This window comes from Coregonus lavaretus (genome assembly GCF_964263955.1).
Source record: "Coregonus lavaretus genome assembly, contig: HAP1_SCAFFOLD_172, whole genome shotgun sequence".
NCBI lineage: Eukaryota > Metazoa > Chordata > Actinopteri > Salmoniformes > Salmonidae > Coregonus > Coregonus lavaretus.
Window position 1 is genome coordinate 6,999 of NW_028156410.1, and position 20,981 is coordinate 27,979.

General features: G+C 43.2%; 1 long non-coding RNA gene across 1 annotated transcript; it reads right to left on the minus strand.

The window, feature by feature from the left end:
* Positions 1–9,472: 9,472 nt before the first annotated feature.
* On the minus strand, positions 9,473–10,463 carry LOC311126369. Its single transcript, XR_014612980.1, has 3 exons — positions 10,379–10,463; positions 10,176–10,260; positions 9,473–9,521 (listed from the first exon to the last, which is right to left on the minus strand). It is a non-coding gene; the product is annotated as an uncharacterized lncRNA (long non-coding RNA).
* Between the last annotated feature and the right edge of the window lie 10,518 nt (positions 10,464–20,981).

Below are 20,981 nucleotides of genomic sequence, written 5' to 3' on the forward strand. Positions count from 1 at the left end.
CCCCTATGGAGCTCGGAGGTGCTGGTATGAGGGAGACCAGGAGAAGGGCCGTCCCCTGCACCAACTGTGGCCGCAGAGGACACACTGCTGGTCGATGCTGGGGAGGGTCTCCCAGGAGTCGAGGCGGTAGGCAGCGCACTGATGAGCCATTCCAGGTGAGTAGGCACCCAACTCACCCAGAGCTCCCTGTTGCGCATATGTGTATTAATGTTGTGTTTCCCGAGGTTTCTCCTTATTCCCAGCATAAGGCGCTAGTCGATTCAGGCGCAGCTGGGAATTTTATCGATCGTCAGTTTACCTATAAGTTAGGGATTCCTATTGTTCCAGTTGATGTGCCCTTCCCTGCATCATCGAGTTTATTTTTTGTGAAGAAGAAGGATGGTGGTTTACGCCCGTGCATTGACTACCGTGGTCTCAATCAGATCACAATCAAATACAGCTATCCACTCCCTCTGATTGCTAGTATGACGGAGTCATTACACGGGGCGCGCTTCTTCACAAAATTGGATCTCAGGAACGCGTACAACCTGGTGCGTATTAGGGAGGGAGATGAGTGGAAGACAGCATTTAGTACCACCTCGGGCCACTATGAGTACCTCGTCATGCCATACGGTTTGATGAATGCTCCTTCAGTCTTCCAATCGTTTGTGGATGAGATTTTCCGGGACTTGCATGGACAGGGGGTAGTGGTGTATATCGATGACATTCTAATATACTCCGCCTCACGAGCCGAACATGTGTCCCTGGTTCGGCGGGTGCTTGGTAGACTGTTGGAGCATGACCTGTATGTGAAGGCGGAGAAATGTCTGATCTTCCAGGAGTCCATCTCCTTCCTGGGACACCATTTGTCCGCGTCAGGTGTGGAGATGGAGATTGACCGCGTTTCGGCCGTGCGCAATTGGCAGACTCCCACCACGGTGAAGGAGGTGCAGCGGTTCTTGGGTTTTGCCAATTACTACCGGAGGTTTATCCGGGGCTTTGGGCAGGTAGCAGCTCCCATTACCTCCCTGCTAAAGGGAGGGCCGGTGCGTCTGCAGTGGTCGGCTGAGGCGGACAGGGCTTTTAGGCATCTGAAGGACCTGTTTACCTCGGCTCCGGTGCTGGCACATCCGGATCCCTCTTTGACATTCCAAGTTGAGGTGGACGCGTCCGAGGCTGGGATCGGTGCTGTACTGTCTCAGCGCTCGGATACACCACCAAAACTCCGTCCCTGTGCTTTCTTTTCTAAGAAGCTCAGTCCGGCGGAGCGCAATTATGATGTGGGGGACAGGGAGCTGTTAGCTGTGGTTCAAGCCCTGAAGGTGTGGAGGCATTGGCTTGAGGGGGCTAAACACCCTTTTCTCATTTTGACTGACCATCGTAACCTGGAGTACATCCGGGCGGCGAGGAGGTTGAACCCGCGTCAGGCAAGGTGGGCTATGTTTTTCACTCAATTTGTGTTTACGCTCACCTACAGACCAGGTTCCCAGAACGCTAAGGCAGACGCCCTGTCCCGACTAAATGACACCGAGGAGAGGTCCATAGAGCCCACTCCCATACTTCCGGAGTCTTGTCTGGTGGCACCGGTGGTGTGGGAGGTTGATGCGGACATCAAGCGGGCGTTACGCACCGATCCTACTCCCCCCCAGTGTCCAGAGGGTCGGATGTACGTGCCGCTCGAGGTTCGTGATCGATTGATATATTGGGCTCACATGTCACCCTCCTCTGGTCATCCTGGTATCGGTCGGACAGTGCACTGCCTTAATGGGAAGTACTGGTGGCCCACTTTAGCTAAGGACGTGAGGGTTTATGTTTCCTCCTGCTCGCTGTGCGCCCAGTGTAAGGCTTCTAGACACCTGCCCAGAGGGAAATTACAACCCCTACCCGTTCCACAACGGCCGTGGTCTCATCTATCGGTGGACTTTGTCACGGACCTTCCCCCCTCACAGGGGAACACTACGATCTTGGTCGTTGTGGATCGGTTTTCGAAGGCCTGCCGTCTCATTCCTATGCCAGGTCTCCCTACAGCCCTACAAACTGCTGACGCCCTGTTCACACACGTCTTCCGGCACTACGGGGTACCTGAGGATATGGTGTCTGATCGGGGTCCCCAGTTCACCTCTAGAGTCTGGAGGGCGTTTATGGAACGTCTGGGGGTCTCGATTAGCCTTACCTCAGGTTTTCACCCCGAGAGTAATGGGCAGGTGGAGAGAGTGAACCAGGATGTGGGTAGGTTTCTGAGGTCCTGTTTCCAGGACCAGCAGGGGGAGTGGTCAGGATATATCCCCTGGGCAGAGATAGCCCAAAACTCACTTCGCCACTCCTCAGCTAACCTTACGCCTTTTCAGTGTGTGTTAGGTTATCAGCCGGTCCTTGCACCTTGGCATCAGAGCCAGATTGAAGCTCCTGCGGTGGATGAGTGGTTTCGGCGCTCGGAAGAGACCTGGAACGCTGCGCATGTCCACCTGCAGCGGGCTATCAGGCGACAAAAGGCGAGCGCCGATCGCCACCGCAGTGAGGCTCCGGTGTATGCACCGGGAGATCGGATCTGGCTCTCGACCCGAAACCTGCCCCTTCGCCTGCCCTGCCGGAAGCTGGGTCGGCGGTTTGTGGGGCCATTTAAAGTCCTGAGGAGATTGAACAAGGTTTGTTATAGGTTACAACTTCCCATTAATTACCGTATTAACCCCTCGTTCCATGTGTCTCTCCTCAGGCCGGTAGTAGCTGGTCCACTCCAGGACTCTGAGGTGCGAGAGGTTCCTCCACCCCCACTGGACATCGAGGGGGCTCCGGTGTACTCAGTCCGTTCCATCTTGGATTCGAGGCGTTGGGTGGGGGGCCTGCAGTATCTCGTGGAGTGGGAGGGGTACGGTCCGGAGGAACGGTGCTGGGTCCCTAGGAGGGACATCCTAGATCACTCCATGTTGAGGGATTTCCATCAGACTCATCCGACTCGCCCTGCTCCGCATCCTCCTGGCCGTCAAGGGGGGGGGGGTAGTGTCACGGATTCAGCCGAGGCTGCCCCTCCTCCTTGCTCGGGCAGGCTTCGGCGTTCGTCGTCCCCGGAGTACTAGCTGCTACCGATCTATGTTTCTGTGTTTGACTTGTTTGGTCTTTATTGTGCACACCTGTTTCCCATTAGGTTTTATTGTCTTCCCTATATAACCCTCTGTCTTTCAGTGTGTGTTGTGTGTGATTGTATTCGTCATCGGCAGTAGTTCGTGTGCGGGTTATTTTCCTCCCTGTGTGGAGTTTGTTTATACTCTGGTTACTTTCGAGTAAAGTACGCTTCCAGTAAGCTCTGTGTCCTGCGTTTGACTTCGCCTACCGCATTCACTGACGCTCTGACACCACCAAGCAAGTGGCACCATGAAGACCAAGGAGCTCTACAAACAGGTCAGAGTTGTGGAGAAGTACAGATCAGAGTTGGGTTATAAAAAAAGATCAGAAACTTTGAACATCCCACGGAGCACCATTAAATCCATTATTAAAAAATTGAAAGAATATGGCACCACAACAAACCTGCCAAGATAGGGCCGCCCACCAAACCTCACGGACCAGGCAAGGAGGGCATTAATCAGAGAGGCAACAAAGAGACCAAAGATAACCCTGAAGGAGCTGCAAAGCTACACAGCGGAGATTGGAGTATCTGTCCATAGGACCACTTTAAGCCGTACACTCCACAGAGGTGGGCTTTACAGAAGAGTGGCTTGAAAAAAGCCATTGCTTAAAGAAAAAAATAAGCAAACACGTTTGGTGATCGCCAAAAGCCATGTGGGAGACTCCCCAAACATATGGAAGAAGGTACTCTGGTCAGATGAGACTAAAATTGAGCTTTTCTGGCCATCAAGGAAAACGCTATGTCTGGCGCAAACCCAACACCTCTCATCACCCCGAGAACACCATCCCCACAGTGAAGCATGGTGGTGGCAGCATCATGCTGTCGGGATGTTTTTCATCGGCAGGGACTGGAAAACTGGTCAGAATTGAAGGAATGATGGATGGCGCTAAATACAGGGAGATTCTTGAGGGAAACCTGTTTCAGTCTTCCAGATATTTGAGACTGGGACGGAGGTTCACCTTCCAGCAGGACAATGACCCTAAGCATATTGCTAAATCAACACTTGAGTGGTTTAAGGCGAAACATTTAAATGTCTTGGAATGGCCTAGTCAAAGCCCAGACCTCAATCCAATTGAGAATATGTGGTATGACTTAAAGATTGCTGTACACCAGCGTAACCCATCCAACTTAAAGGAGCTGGAGCAGTTTTGCCTTGAAGAATGGGCAAAGCTTATAGAGACATACCCCAAGAGACTTGCAGCTGTAATTGCTGCAAAAGGTGGCTCTACAAAGTATTGACTTTGGGGGGGTGAATAGTTATGCACGCTCATGTTTTCTGTTTTTTGGTCTTATTTCTTGTTTGTTTCACAATAAAAAATATTTTGCATCTTCAAATTGGTAGGCATGTTGTGTCAATCAAATGATACAAACCCCCCAAAAATCAAATTTAATTCCAGGTTGTAAGGCAACAAAATAGGAAAAATGCCAAGGGGGGTGAATACTTTCGCAAGCCACTGTATACAGACTCTCTAATAGGTTTCTGATGAGGAGAGGAGAGTTCAGTTCATTAGACCAGTTATTTGTCACATCAGACTGCATGTTAAACTGTCACTTCCTTTTCAGCTCCGTATCATCTGTCAGTGCTAATGTCAGGAATGAGGAGTGAGTGACTCAACTGGTCCAGTCAACATTGTTACCATTATCAATACCAACATCAAAGAATTGTTATCCAAAAATCAACAGATTGATTTCAAACTGAACACCCATTTGTTGACAACTCCAACGTCTAATATCGATTTAAATTGGACGTTAGTCTGATGTATTTGCCCAGTGAGTTTTGTTGGAGACCGTTATGACCTGAGCACCCTTTCTTGTATGATTAGCATATCAGTAGTAATTATTCTGTTATGGGTTAGGTTGAATAATCTATGTGTATTGTATTTAGGCATAGGGAAAGTACAAAAGGGGCCTGTCTCTGAGTGCAAGAATGATTCCATAAGGGTCGGATAGGAGCCATTTATCTGGGGTTAGAACATGTTTTGCAGAAATTAATAGAAACCACCTGTCTGGGTTATGATAAGGTCGCGGTTAAGTTACTGTCCAACTGTTTAGTTTCTGTGGGAAGTGAGGAGATGGCTTTCAATGTCGTAGCTGGGGAGTGGAGTGAAGATAACAGGATGCAGATAGCGGAATCGTATCTCAAGAAGGGAGGACAGAGCCAGACCGCCATCTGACCCAGCCTGGATCATCCTACTGTGACATTTACCTCATGTACTGTACTGTAGTTAAAAGACTGTGTGACTCTGTATCATTATGTTATTCAGCTGAAGCATCCAATTGGGTGTAATAAATCTAGTTTGAGCCTTCTTTGTGTCCGCCTGGAGTTTGTACCAGAAAGTTAGAACGTAACAATTTAAACTGACTTGGATAGAGCTGTTTATTCACATGAGCTTTTGCTGGGCAATCCATTAACTCCATAGCTTGCAGTGACACACAGAGTTACGAACATGAGTCAGAGGAGTTGCTTCGACAATCTCAGACAGGAAGTAAGATAACTGTCTGGGGTGATATGAGTGTATTACTATTGGGTGTTACACCTTCTTTCATAACAATCTGCTGAGCACAGTGAAAGTAGGACTCATGTTGTGATGGGGATGGATCACTGGAATATAACCTTATTTAGGGAAAAACAGTCTCAAAGACATGCCTTGTTTTAATAATTTTGTAAATGTATTCCAATAAATAAATACATAATACTAATTGAATCCACAGATACAATCACCTCCCAAATTATTGGCGCCCTTGACAAAGATGAGCAAACAAGACTATAAAATAAATAATACAAATACTGAGGTCTATTGTATGCTCAGATTTTTTAAACTTTATTTTATACTAATACTGTTGAAAGAGATTTTGTTGAACCTTTTACTGCAGTGGGCTAAATCAGGGTCACACAGTGTTTCTTGGTAGTAGTCTTAAATTAATCTACTTTGAAACAAAAGTATACACCTCACACACGGTTATGTGCTTAAAAAAACAAGATATAGAGTTGAAATGTATTACATTTTGAGTTTGCATCCCATTATTACACTTTATATACATCACAGAAGACTGAAATATAACAAAACCGTTTGACATAAAAACACTGGATGTTTATTATGTTGATTCATTATGAAATTATGAAAAATATTAATAACATTCCACCCATGAGGCCACTAGGTCATTTCACTGCAGGAAAGGGTTACCAAGTAAAACAAAATCTCAAAAAGATACTGTAGGTGTCTGTCACGCCCTGGCTCTGGGGACTCTTGTATGTTGAGCCAGGGTGTGAGTTTTCATTGTTTTGTGTTCTAGTTTGGTATTTCTATGTTGGCCAGGGTGGTTCCCAATCAGAGACGGCTGTAGCTCGTTGTCTCTGATTGGGAGCCATACTTAGGTAGCCGTTTGGCATTGTTTTGGTGTGGTATCTTGTTCCGTTTGGTTTGTGTAACCGTAGGACTTCACGTTTCATATCGTTTGTTGTTTTGTTCGTTGTGTTGTACATTCAATAAATATTATGTACGCATATCACGCTGCGCCTTGGCCCGCTTCTTCTCAAGACGATCGTGACAGTGTCCCAATTATTGGCACCACTAAAGATTCTTATAAATAAAATCAAACAAAATAAAATCTGCATTAACATTCTACTTTTACAAAAATTTATCTCAGTTTAAGGAACTGTATCTTCCATGGCTTCCTGTTTCAGTGGGGTATAAAAATGAGGTAACACACATGTAAAATCCCTTTATCATCCATCACCATTGGGAAAGGCAAAGCACTCACAAATGAAGAGAGACAAATGGCTGTAGACCTTCATAAATCAGGCAATGGTTACACAATATATATGTGTATATATATACAGTGGGGAAAAAAAGTATTTAGTCAGCCACCAATTGTGCAAGTTCTCCCACTTAAAAAGATGAGAGAGGCCTGTAATTTTCATCAACAAATGAGAAGAAAATAATCCAGAAAATCACATTGTAGGATTTTTTATGAATTTATTTGCAAATTATGGTGGAAAATAAGTATTTGGTCAATAACAAAAGTTTCTCAATACTTTGTTATATACCCTTTGTTGGCAATGACACAGGTCAAACGTTTTCTGTAAGTCTTCACAAGGTTTTCACACACTGTTGCTGGTATTTTGGCCCATTCCTCCATGCAGATCTCCTCTAGAGCAGTGATGTTTTGGGGCTGTCGCTGGGCAACACGGACTTTCAACTCCCTCCAAAGATTTTCTATGGGGTTGAGATCTGGAGACTGGCTAGGCCACTCCAGGACCTTGAAATGCTTCTTACGAAGTCACTCCTTCGTTGCCCGGGCGGTGTGTTTGGAATCATTGTCATGCTGAAAGACCCAGCCACGTTTCATCTTCAATGCCCTTGCTGATGGAAGGAGGTTTTCACTCAAAATCTCACGATACATGGCCCCATTCATTCTTTCCTTTACACGGATCAGTCGTCCTGGTCCCTTTGCAGAAAAACAGCCCCAAAGCATGATGTTTCCACCCCCATGCTTCACAGTAGGTATGGTGTTCTTTGGATGCAACTCAGCATTCTTTGTCCTCCAAACACGACGAGTTGAGTTTTTACCAAAAAGTTCTATTTTGGTTTCATCTGACCATATGCCATTCTCCCAATCCTCTTCTGGATCATCCAAATGCACTCTAGCAAACTTCAGATGGGCCTGGACATGTACTGGCTTAAGCAGGGGGACACGTCTGGCACTGCAGGATTTGAGTCCCTGGCGGCGTAGTGTGTTACTGATGGTAGGCTTTGTTACTTTGGTCCCAGCTCTCTGCAGGTCATTCACTAGGTCCCCCCGTGTGGTTCTGGGATTTTTGCTCACCGTTCTTGTGATCATTTTGACCCCATGGGGTGAGATCTTGCGTGGAGCCCCAGATCGAGGGAGATTATCAGTGGTCTTGTATGTCTTCCATTTCCTAATAATTGCTCCCACAGTTGATTTCTTCAAACCAAGCTGCTTACCTATTGCAGATTCAGTCTTCCCAGCCTGGTGCAGGTCTACAATTTTGTTTCTGGTGTCCTTTGACAGCTCTTTGGTCTTGGCCATAGTGGAGTTTGGAGTGTGACTGTTTGAGGTTGTGGACAGGTGTCTTTTATACTGATAACAAGTTCAAACCGGTGCCATTAATACAGGTAACGAGTGGAGGACAGAGGAGCCTCTTAAAGAAGAAGTTACAGGTCTGTGAGAGCCAGAAATCTTGCTTGTTTGTAGGTGACCAAATACTTATTTTCCACCATAATTTGCAAATAAATTCATTAAAAATCCTACAATGTGATTTTCTGGATTTTTTTCTCTCAATTTGTCTGTCATAGTTGACGTGTACCTATAATGAAAATTACAGGCCTCTCTCATCTTTTTAAGTGGGAGAACTTGCACAATTGGTGGCTGACTAAATACTTTTTTCCCCACTGTATATATATATACATATACCACTAACAACTATTATGGCAACAATTAAGAAGTTTAAAACCACTGGCGCAGTGGTGAAGTTGCCTGGTAAAGGACCCAAGTGTATCTTGTCCCTACTCACGGTGAGGAAGACGGTTTGATTTTATGGGGCGGTTTTGCTTCCACTGGTCCTAGGGCCCTTGTTAAGGTCAACGAACAGTATCATGAACTGTACAAAGTACAGGGACAGTTGTTTGGCTAAAACTTGGATCTTCCAGCAAGACAATGACCCCAAGCACACATAAAAATCCACAAAGAAATGATTAATTTACCAAACAAATTACATTTTGCAATGGCCATCTCAGTCTCCCGACTTGAACCCCATTGAAAACCTGAGGTTTGAACTGAAGAGGGTAGTCCATAATCTCAGACCGAAGGATATCAAGGATCTGGAAAGATTATGTATGGAGGAATGGTCTATGATCCTTCCCAATGTGTTATTTAATCTCATAAAACATTCAATATAGCTCAGGTTTTGTATTATTTATGTTATTCAGTCTTGGGTGACAATGATTTTGGAGGTGTTACTTAAAAGTAATTATAAATGAACAGTGTAAAACAATATATCAGCAGTTTGTGATAAAATAAATATAATATAGAGTAATTCCATACATTGAGTAAGTTCATACAACGCACAAGAATAAACGTTTCTAACTATCAACATATTAAAAATATTACAATTTCAATGATACAATAGTTTTCAATACATTCATACATATTATGCTTTATACATTTCTTATAAGATAAGAGTAACAAGTATTCAATGAAAACATTACAACTGTATTTTCAAATAACTTATATTCTCAATTTGCCACATTGATAGTCAGTGCAGCAGAGCAGAGGATGTCTGTTGTAGGGCATCAGGCCTTCCAACCCCATTGATCCTCTGGAGACAGCATGTCAAGCTAAATTGTGTTTCCTCAGTGTATCTCCCTGCCCGAGTACAATTTACACATTTCCTGTTGTTCTGTAAAACAGATAAGACGGGCCTTTTTGTAAGGACTTTTCTTTTCAACATCTCAGAAGGGAAGCTCAACAGAACAGAATACCTGTGAGCCTCTCAGGCACAATGTCATGGTGTGACATACTAACACAGGTTTTTATATTTTTAAATGTTTTTAACCTTTATTTTACCAGGTTAGTCTCATTGATATTAAAATTCTATTTTGCAATAGAGGCCTGGCCAAAATAGCAGCAAAATACTACCAAAATACTATGCTTCTCATACTATTTCAGAGTAAAACAGACTTACAGCTCTATTCCAGTCTAACATGCATATACTATTAATTATGCAGAATAGACAGGTTTCAATAGTTTGACAGAAGCCATTCATATCCAAGGCTTTGTTGTATATCTGCATGAGAGTAGGTGTGGACATGAAAACCCCCCACATTTTCTTTGACTCTCTCTATGACAGTCACTTTAGATACTGACTGTAACCCTTCTCTCTCTGTAAAACCCTTGATCAATACTGAGAGTTGGGTTGATGTAATTGCCTTTTCTGAGTACTAGTACTGAGAAACACAGATAAAGTATGCCTTTGCAAAACTGTCACTAAGGTAAAGCATAATGGTTTTGTGAGAACCCTGTACAGTAGGTATTCTGTGGTAGATTATCTTACCTTTCAGGAGTAGTCCAACCTCCTCACTGTCTTCTACTGCCACTGGCTTGAGGAGGAGGGCAAAGAAGATCGCCATGCCAATCACCTGAGAATAAACCCAAGAATCAAATGAAATTCTTGTTTTTACATCTGCTGATAATTGACTGATTGAACAGAACTTCAGGACTATGTTCTTCATGTAAGATATAGAGCCCTGGTCTTACCTTAAGAGGCTGCATGATGAAGATGCTCTGGAAGAGGGACATGGCCAAAGAGATAACCCACTGGATGGACTTCTCCTTCCCATAGGAAAAGCCGTACATCAGGGTGAAGTACGTGGACACAACACTGATGGAGACGAGCAAGAACCAGCCCACGAACACAAACCACCAGGGTAGCCAGCAGCTTGAGCTTTTCCTTTTCTCCTTAGCAACACGGGCAGGACTTGGAGAGGAGTCACAGAGGAAACACAAGTCTGTTTAGGTACTTGGTCAGAGTAATGTATGACAACGATATTCACACAAATACAGAGAAATTCAACTGTATTGGAAATTGAGAGGAAGGGAATGACGTGTAAAGTGTTTTTTTGAAAAGCCAATCTTTTAATGTTATTTCTATTCCCCTCTCTGCACAAGTATATTGTCCAACCTGTAAGCCATGTGGCTGGTAAAAACCATCTCAGACGTCTTCAGTAGCAGGTGGACGGTGTTCAGGATGTGTTGACGGGCCTCTGGGGTGGGGAAGGCACTCTCATCCAGCCGCTCCAGGCACATGGACAGGTGGTGGAGGAAGTACATGACAAACTTGCTGCAGTAGACCCAGTGTGGGTCACTCTCACTCAACCCTAGTGATACGAAGGCAGATATGTCAAATTTCAAGACATCTCCAACAATTACAATGATATCAAAACCTGTGTGAACTGGAATTACGTGACTGCAATTCCAACTATTGCGTTAATGTGACTTCTAAGGTTGCTCTTGCAGTGTCAGTGAAGCACCTTGCATAAGCTGAATGACCCCTTGCACTCTGTCCAAGGCTGAGCAAAGGTCATCGCATGACTCCGGCTTTTTCTCTAGCTCAGGCACTTTGTTCCTCTGGCTCTTACAGAGCAGATTCACCATCTCCTCTGTGTCCTAGATAGGGACACAGTACACAGGAATACAGTACTTAAGGACAGAACAACTTATTGGTTGCTATAACCAATAATATATCGTATGGCCTTGAAGGTAAGACAAAGACACAGCTTAAAGGAATAAACAAAGGGAGTGTTTGAAGGTTATAGATAAAGTATGGAGCTGAACTATAACACAGCAACAACACTTTCTTTTGAAAATGTAAAGAGAGGACCTTAAGAATGGTTGGCATGGTAACAGCAATGGGTTTCAGGCCCTGCATATCGTGGGTTTTCTCCTTTGGTTGGACGAATCGTGGCTTGATACTGCGGAATATGGTGATGATGAGGATGTTGATGGGGAACATGAGCAAACCGCTTTCCACCCCCACCATGATCTCCTCCCAAGTGACCTCTAACGAACCTGGGACAAGAAAACACACACCATTATGGAGTCAAGGCACAATAACAGAGGTTATCTCACTCAATATATAATTCAATGTCTGAACACTTGTTGTGTTGTTCTGGGTCAAGTATGTCTCAGCCATATGAAAGGTTTATCAAGGGCTTGGGGTCATTGAATAACCACTATGTGCTGTGTGACAAGGTCTTTCAGGGCTGGTTAGTTGAAAGAATGTGGCTGAAACGTTGTCCATTGAAGGGTTATGAGGAGCCATCCACTGCCTACAACTACTAGTAACTCTGTGAACACCAAGGACAAAAAAGCCTTGAATGGGACCTGGCATTTATAACTGAGACAAGTCCTTGTCTTTGATACTTAACGCAGCTGCATCTAAAAAGTCAGATATGTTATCATCCATATTGCAGGCTAATCGTAATTCCCATGTATTGCACTGCTCTCTTTTTACTGTAGAAAATACTTTTTCCGGTAGCCAAAATGTCCCAATTCTATGTGAGTGGAGAATAAAATTGCCCATCCTTATCAGAGGCAGCTCATTAGCTGTGGGCTATGAACGGCACAGTCACAAAAGAGGACTGATTAACTCACCCACAAGGACTTATCCAGTTCCCAATATAATGTTGTATCTCTATGGATTTACCAATGGTGAAGATAACAGGAGACTGCTGGTTTTTGGGGATCTTCCAGAAGGCGATGTTGATGGCCATGGTGCAGAGCAGGAGGCTCATGCAGCAGGACACCCTCTGTGCTCGGGTGAAGGGGCTACGCCAGGGAGGGTCTACGATGGACACCCAGATGTGCTGATCTCTGAAGCCTGTCGACGTCCTGGTCTGGAAAATATTTCTAGGACATAGAAAGTGTGGGACATTAGGGGATGACCAGGGTGGAAGTCATGGATATTACTTTGGAAAAGCAGACTAGGATACAAGGGTTCAGAATTAACAATCCATGACACATTGCAAGATGTTTGATCTTGCTTAGAAATCCTCTACATAAATATTGTAACATTGTACTCTACTGGTGGTCAGTCACCTAAAGCTTCTGATCTCATTCTTCTTGGCAGCATTGAGGGTCTTCTTGGTCAGCCCCTTCCCTCTGTCGGAGCTCAGCCATGATGAGGACAGGAAGTGCCAAACCTTCTGTGTCTGCAGGTCTTGGATTGTCACCTTGTTGAGATACCTGGTGGGAGGAAACGTGACATCACACTCAGGAAACTGTGTATTATTCCCTCAGTGTAGAGATAGAGATTCCTAGAAAAGAAAACAAGTCCCTGCCAGCATAGCAGGGGTTGCAATGTTTTTCGTTGTGGTATTTAAAGGCCCAGGGCAGTCAAAACCTTGATTTTCCTGTGTTTTATATTTCCACACTATGAGGTTGGAAAAATACTGTGAAATTGATGATAATGCCTTTTAGTGTAAGAGCTGTTTAAAAAGACAGCCTGGAATTTCAGCCTGTTTTGGTGGGATGGAGTTTTGGCCTGCCTGGTGACAATAGACCAATAAGAAAGAGAGTTCCAAACCTCTCTCCCAATAACAGCTATTTTTCCCCTCTTAGCAAAATTCTTTCAATTTTCATTGAAAACAATCAAGGTACTTAATTGTTACCCAGAAATGATTTGATATTGAGATCAAAACGGCAGCATTGGACCTTTAAGACAGGTGTTAAACAGCCAGTTAAAGGGGCATTTTAGGAGAGGAGGAGGCAAAGATAATATTTTGAAGTGTCATTGTAATGAAACTCAACCAGGTCTCCTGGGGTGAGGGGAGCAAAGCTTGATAATGTCACCCCTAAACTACTTTAACAGCCCAGTATTTATAGGTCCTAGTTGTCCCTGCAGGTTCTTAACAGAACCTAAGAGTTCAGTGTGCCACAAATCATTTTTAAACATGCCAATGGAAAGTATGGAGTGATTTCAAAAAGATCTTGACTTAAACAAAAGTCATAATAATTACAAGGATGATGGTGTGATCTGCCCTGCTGCTTACCAGGAAGGGTGCCCCCCAGAGTTGTCATGGCACAGCTGGATGCCCGTCAGCTCCCCTAGGGGAAAGGGTGTGGTCACCAGGAACAAGTCCACACCCCTTCTCTCAAATACTGGTTTATCAGGGTCACTTAGGTGGTGGGGCTCGCTTTCCCCCTCTGTGCCAAACAACTTGACTGTAACCTACATAAAAAAATACTCTGATTAGGAGCATGGATACTGGTATTGATATTCCTATGCTAAGTAAACTGACCACAGAAATGAATGAAGGATCTATTCAGTTACCACCCCATCTTACATTGGCAGAGGTACCCGCCCCTCTCCGACTGCCAGTCTGGACATTCAGTAGGTAGTTATAACTGGCACATGGGTGGTTATCCTTCAGGAGTGTCATCTTCCTCTGCGAACAAAACAAGTGTTTCAGTGAGTGTGTGTGTATGTGTGTGTGTGTGTGTGTGTGTTTGTACACGCCTTGATAGACTCACCCTGGTGAGTGCCCTCCTGTCTGCATAGCAGGCCCAGAGCAGAGTGACCAGGTACAGGCCAAAGAAGGCAGAGAGCAACACCACCACCACATAGTTCTCATTCACTTTTGAAAAGTACTGAACTGTAAGCGACACGTCCACGTAGTTGGGCATCACAATGAAAGAGCTCCCAAACGATGTCAGGTGGTTACACAGACAATGTGTCATCCTGGGAGTTGACTGTATACCCACCTAGAACAAGACAACACAGACAAACCCAATGTCACAAACACACATACCTACACTGACCAATTGGGTTTGTTCATAAACTGATGTCAGCAGCCTCACCCAGCAGCCAGCTATGCTCCAGGTCAGCTGTTTAGTGTTCCAGTACATGCACTTAGTGGTGAAGGTGGTGATCTGTAGTGTCAGGCCCTTGCTCCACGTTGCGTTAAACAGACTGGCATTCACATACCAGGTGCCTATTTCCTTTTCCATCATCTCAGGGGTGACCAGCCAGCGATAACCCTCTGAAAGACCACAGTAGGCTATGAACATGGCTTACTCTGTACCACCCAGACTAAGAAAGCAAACCAACAGTACCTTTGAGAGCCTGACCTCCAATTACAGTGTGAAATGTCGGACCGACATGTCTTAAAGCTTGTGAGTCACCATGAATATCAAAGTAGTATGTGAATCTACGTACATACCAGTCAGCTAGATTGACTGAAAGCAGAAGCACAGCGGATGTATTGTTATGCCTAGCAGTAATTATGGTGGTAAAATCCTCCTCTACCTGTTTGTCTCAGGACGGTACGGTGTTTATAATGGGTGTCATTGGGTGGGGAGCCCAGGCCCAGCAGCAGCTGTAGGGACACATTGACACTGGGCTCTACGGTGAATATGACTGTGATGTTGGGGTCTGTAGTATTGAAAGAGGTCCCAACCCGAGCCCCTTCCTCCAAGGATACAGTCGTGCCAGAGAGCACAGGAGCATCTGGGCGTGGCAGAATGATCTATAGAGAAGGGAGAGAAACAACCAAACCTATTTACATTGGTTTCCTCATCTTTGTTAGGGAAACGAGGATGAAATGACAGCAGATTAAAGTTAAAGAAGTTGGCCTATCCTGTAGCCTACCTCAATTAGCTCTGTCAATTTTTGTACACTGATTTCCTTCAATCCATCCCTTAGTACAATAGTACACACTGTTCCTGTGATATTTTCAGTCGACGGAAATGGGTTGCCTATAAAAGTGGTCACCTGAGAGGAATAAAAAAAATATCAGAATAAAATACTATTTGCACAACAAAACAGCATCATCAATGTTGTTTATCGTACAGACCTGTACATTAACAACTGAGAGGTTTTTCAGAGAGGAATTCAATGCAGAGAAAGATGGAAGCTTGATGTATGCATCGTCCTCTGACCCTAGAACCTTGTTATCCATTTGTGATGGGGTGAGGCTGAGGGAGACGAGACAAGAGTCAGATGGCTCACATTCAAGTAGAGGACAGCAAGACGCATAGTTTTACTGGTGCTAAGTAGAACCATATATGGTTCTTTGATTTGTCCCCATAGGGGAACCCTTTTTGTTGCTAGGTAGAAACCTCTATGAAGGGTTCTGCCTAGAACCCTTTGATCCTCTAAAGGTTCTATCTAGAACCCTCTATGAAGTGTTCTACCGAGAACCCTTATATCTTTGAAGAGTTCTTCCTAGAACCCTCAATGAACGGTTTCCACCAGTCTTATAATCCTTTAAATTAAACTCTTTATGACAATACATTACATTTATCATAAGGCCTTTCTTTGAGGGCTTAGTTATACCCTAACACAGTGGTGTTAAGAAACTCCTGGTTTACAGGCCACATTATCCTGGCTTGCAAAGTGATGTGTAGTTCCTATTGGAATCCAGCCAGAGTGAGGATATCCAACAATTGGCACTTTCAATCGCCCACAACTCCTGAATCAACACTGGAAATTATTAATGGAATACCAGATAAATACACAAATATTCCCATATAGGTACAGTTTAAAACATTCTCACACCAATCTTTTTACATTTATCAGATTACTCAAACTCCGAATGCTAAAATTTAATAAAAATAAAAATAATAATAAACCTTACTCAGATTAAGAAGGGTTCTATGTAGAACTACGGTTATGAGTATGAAAAAGGTTCTAGGTAGAACTATTTGCCTTACAAAAAACCATTGTCTTTCAAAAAGGTTTCTTCAGATGAAAATGGTTCTTTGTAGAACCCTATCCCTCCGCAAAGAACCATTTTAGAACCCTTTTTTATAAGATTGTAGAATTGGAGGCTATACCAATGAGTGAGATGGAGGAGCCCCGGGTTGTAAACACTAACCTGATCTGGTAGATGCTGCCTGTTGGGTGCTTCATGAAGAAGGGCTCATTAGATTCTGTGGTCACCACTAAGCTTACTGCCTTATAAATCTCAAAGGCCAAATCAAACATTTCCTTGTCCTGTTTGAAGACAGCAGAACATCAGCGAAATGCCCTATCTATGACCTCCACTTTTGTCATATGTCCCAACATTAAAAACAGATGTATACTGTTGGTTTACAGTAGTATGTAGGCATACATTAACATTTTACATGCACCTACTGTGGAATAAAGATGAAAGTTATAATTGCTTGACCCACCACATTAGTGTCACTGTCCACGCCACATCTTTTCATTTTGAGGAGTATGACTCCCCCAGCGCAGTCGATGATGAGGCTAGAAGTCGTGTTATCTAATTTCAAATTACTTGGAAACAGTAGCTGGGCTCCCTGTAGTAGAAGCTCAAGGTATTTTATCTGCTGAAGAAGGGAACACAGGTCAGGCCCAAATTAACCAGATTAAGCACTATCACTTATTTAATCATATTCACTGTTTGCTGATTTGATAACAATACATCTCTGTGGTGAGAGAGAGCACTTTGACTGAAGGTTCCAGTGGCCCTAAACTCTGTAATCTACTCCACTGACCACACCCCTCTTACTACATGTCCATCGTCATTGTGATACTTTACCCCGTTGGCGTCTGTAGGCTCTCCTATAGCCATTTCCATTCTTTCCAGTTCCATTTGAGCCTCCTGAAACGAAACAGAGGATAAGACTATAAAACTCCCAACCACTGAAAACTATAATTGTGACAAATATCACACTGCACTTTTAACACAGCAGCATTTCTGACCTTGAGGAGCTCATCCATATTGGTCACCTTATTCTCCATGCTAGACAGACTCCTTGACATACCTGTAGGATAAGAGAGAGAGAGGGGGGGGGGAGAGAGAGAGAGAGGGGGGGAGAGAGAGAGAGAGAGAGAGAGGGAGAGAGAGAGAGAGAGAGAGAGAGGGGGGGAGAGAGAGAGAGAGGGAGAGAGAGAGAGAGAGGGGGGGGGGGGGAGAGAGAGAGAGAGAGAGAGAGAGAGAGAGAGAGAGAGAGAGAGAGAGAGAGAGGGAGAGAGAGAGAGCGAGAGAGCGAGACGTTTAGTTCATGGAAGTACATGATTGGTTAAAACGGTGAAACAAATTTGCCACCATACTTCCCACCAACTCACGGTTGACTTTAATTTGATGGCTTCTCTGGAGTCTTGATTTGCCACTTACTCCTTGTTTGTCCTATGGAAGTCAACAAGAACCATTCAAAATCATAATACCTTTACTGACACTGCACCATAGGATTACAACAACGGATAAAGCCCACTAATAAAAGCCACTTACCATACTCTTTGATGCATTTGAAGAGAAATTCAAATCTGTAGAACAAGCACAAATTTCATGCAGGATATCATTGAGGCCTCTACACTAAATAAGGAAAGAAAACGTTGCAACATATCTGTTTACAATAAGAATCAGGACACACTATATTTTTTTAAGGCATGTTAAAATGGGGTTACTGAAGGTGTTGTACCCAGGGTGCAGAGGTATCCACGCCGGGCACTGCAGTTGGTTGAGGTCACCAGCTGAAAGGGATCCATCATCACATATGTGCAGAGGAGCGGGGTACTCCCATTCCCCTTAGAAGTACCATTCTCTCCTGTAGCATTATACACCACATACACATGAAACAATTATTTGAAAAGCTATGAAATGTACTGTTTTCCTTATAATACTGTTATTTTAATATTCTGTTTTCCAACAACAATGTTTTATTTAAAATGTCCTTATATTATAGCTGATGGATCAAGTGTGAAAGCTTGGTTCTAAGCTTACCCTATGGCTATGTTCCAAGACTATGGTGGAAATATGTTATATTATATGAGCTTATGAAAATAATGGATTTCGCTGATATCATTTGATACTGATAATCTGTCAATAGTGAAGACATGTGCTTCTCACATGGTAGCTGTCAGAGTTTCCAGTTAAGACATGCTTGTCATTTACAAAGTGCCTCTGTACAGCTCAGAAATTCCTTTATGACCATAAGCAGTGGTTTAATTATGATTACTAAACTTTAGCATTTAATTACATTTACATTTACATCATTTAGCAGACGCTCTTATCCAGAGCGACTTACAAATAGGTGCATTCACCTTATAGCCAGTGGGATCACCACTTACAAATTCAATTCAATTCTCATGGTTCACAGAGAGCTTAAACCGGCAATCAGCAGTTGAAACAATAACAAAGCGTAATCCCCGCCACTGTTTCACTAAAAAGCTGAGGGATGGGGCTAGAGAAATGTACCCACTGGGCAAAAACTGGTTGAATCTATGTTGTTCCCACATAATTTCAACAAAAAAATTCAAGGTGATGAAGTTGAATCAATGTGAAAAACTGATTGGATTATTTAAAAAGTCATCAACGTAAGGGCATTTTGTCATTTTTTTCACCCAACTTTTAATATAAACTCAATGACATGGTGACATTTTTCTTTTGATTTCATGTTGAATTCATGTAAGTTGACAACTCAACCAAATGTAAATCAAAACTTGACGCGGAACTGATATCTGTGTCCAGTGGGTAACCACTGTCAAATTAATAGACAGGCCTATGAACACAAGGACTGGCCATCCATGATATCAACGTTATAGTTTTAAACATGTTTTGAGGCTATACAGTGTTTTGTTTTACATTTAGTTTGTTTACAAACATTGGAGTAAAACAAGCTTATATTTTGGGTTTTGATAGGGGTACGACACTTGAACTGAGCTCATGAGGCATTTATAAGTCATATTCTTCAAGAATCAATGGATACATATAATTAATTTATAATTTATGTGGTCCTCTGTAGCTCAACTGGTAGAGCACGGCGCTTCAAATCAAATCAAATCAAATCAAATTTTATTGGTCACATGCGCCGAATACAACAGGTGCAGACATTACAGTGAAATGCTTACTTACAGCCCTTAACCAACAGTGCATTTATTTTAAACAAAAAAAGTAAGAATAAAACAACAACAAAAAAAGTGTTGAGAAAAAAAGAGCAGAAGTAAAATAAAGTGACAGTAGGGAGGCTATATATACAGTAAAATAAAGTGACAGTAGGGAGGCTATATATACAGGGGGGTACCGTTGCAGAGTCAATTTTAATCGTCCATTTTATTTTATCTTATTTGTGCTTGTAACGCCAAGGTAGTGGGTTCGATCCCCGGGACCACCCATACACAAAAATTTATGCACGCATGACTGTAATTCGCTTTGGATAAAAGCGTCTGCTAAATGGCATATTATTATTATAAGTCCAAAAATATATGTAGCTACAGCAGATTGCCCAGTAATTTTTCAATTAGAGCTATAGAGAAATCAGTGTCAAACAAAACTTCTGCAAAAGAAAGGGTGCAGCCTGGAACCATAGTATAGAGTGGTTTTCTAGTGGTTTACCAGTATTTTTACTCACCAATCACCGGCCCCTGGTACTGCCCTAACACCCCCGTAGCTACCCACCAAGTGAGGTTCTCTGTGTGTCTCTCTTTTGAGAAGTCCTGAAGAAAGCTCTTAGTCTTGCAGTTCAGGGCCCTCAGAAGTTTCCCTCCTCGCTCCTTGCAGGACTCCTGGGCTTGAGACCAACTCTTTGGCTTTTGAGAAAACTCATAGGCCATATTCCTGAACACATGTTTGAATTCTATAGAAGTGGCATTATCTGCATCATCTTCACTGCATGGTGTACTGACGGTAGATACAATCCCAACAGAAATCCACAAAAAGAAAGAGGCTTGTATGAACAAATCCATTATAGGTGGTAGAGCTATGGTAGCCTACAAACTGCAACAAGTACTGCTCTCAGAAGAAAGGCACACTGCCCATCTTATGGAAATTAGAAAGCTTTCTTTAGAAAAACGGTGAATACACTCTTACTACATTAGGAAAATCACTGCAGACACTCAAACAACATGCAAAGTGAAAAAGTGCCTTTACGTCACTCAAGGGCAGAAATGTTGAAGAAAAACCTTTCCCAATCTACTCCACTTTACAAGTCAATTTGATGTAGCCTAATATTGACATTGAACAGGGTTGTAACAATACATCTTTGGTTTTCAATTGGTTTATGAAATTAATTTAGGCTCATACGCTATCCTTTAATTTTAATCGTCCATTTTATTTTATCTTATTTGTGCACATTTATGCAGAGAATTACTAGAGTTACTAATGAGTCCTTTGTCATATTCATATTAATTTGTTATATTCATCATAACAAATTGTAATGTTTATTATGCAGAATCATCATTGAACTCATCATTGTGGTCCTCTGTAGCTCAATTGGCAGAGCATGACGCTTGTAACGCCAGAGTAGTGGGTTCGATCCCCGGGACCACCCATACGTAAAAATGTATTCACACATGACTGTAAGTCGCTTTGGATAAAAGCGTCTGCTAAATGGCATATTATTATTATTTAACTCT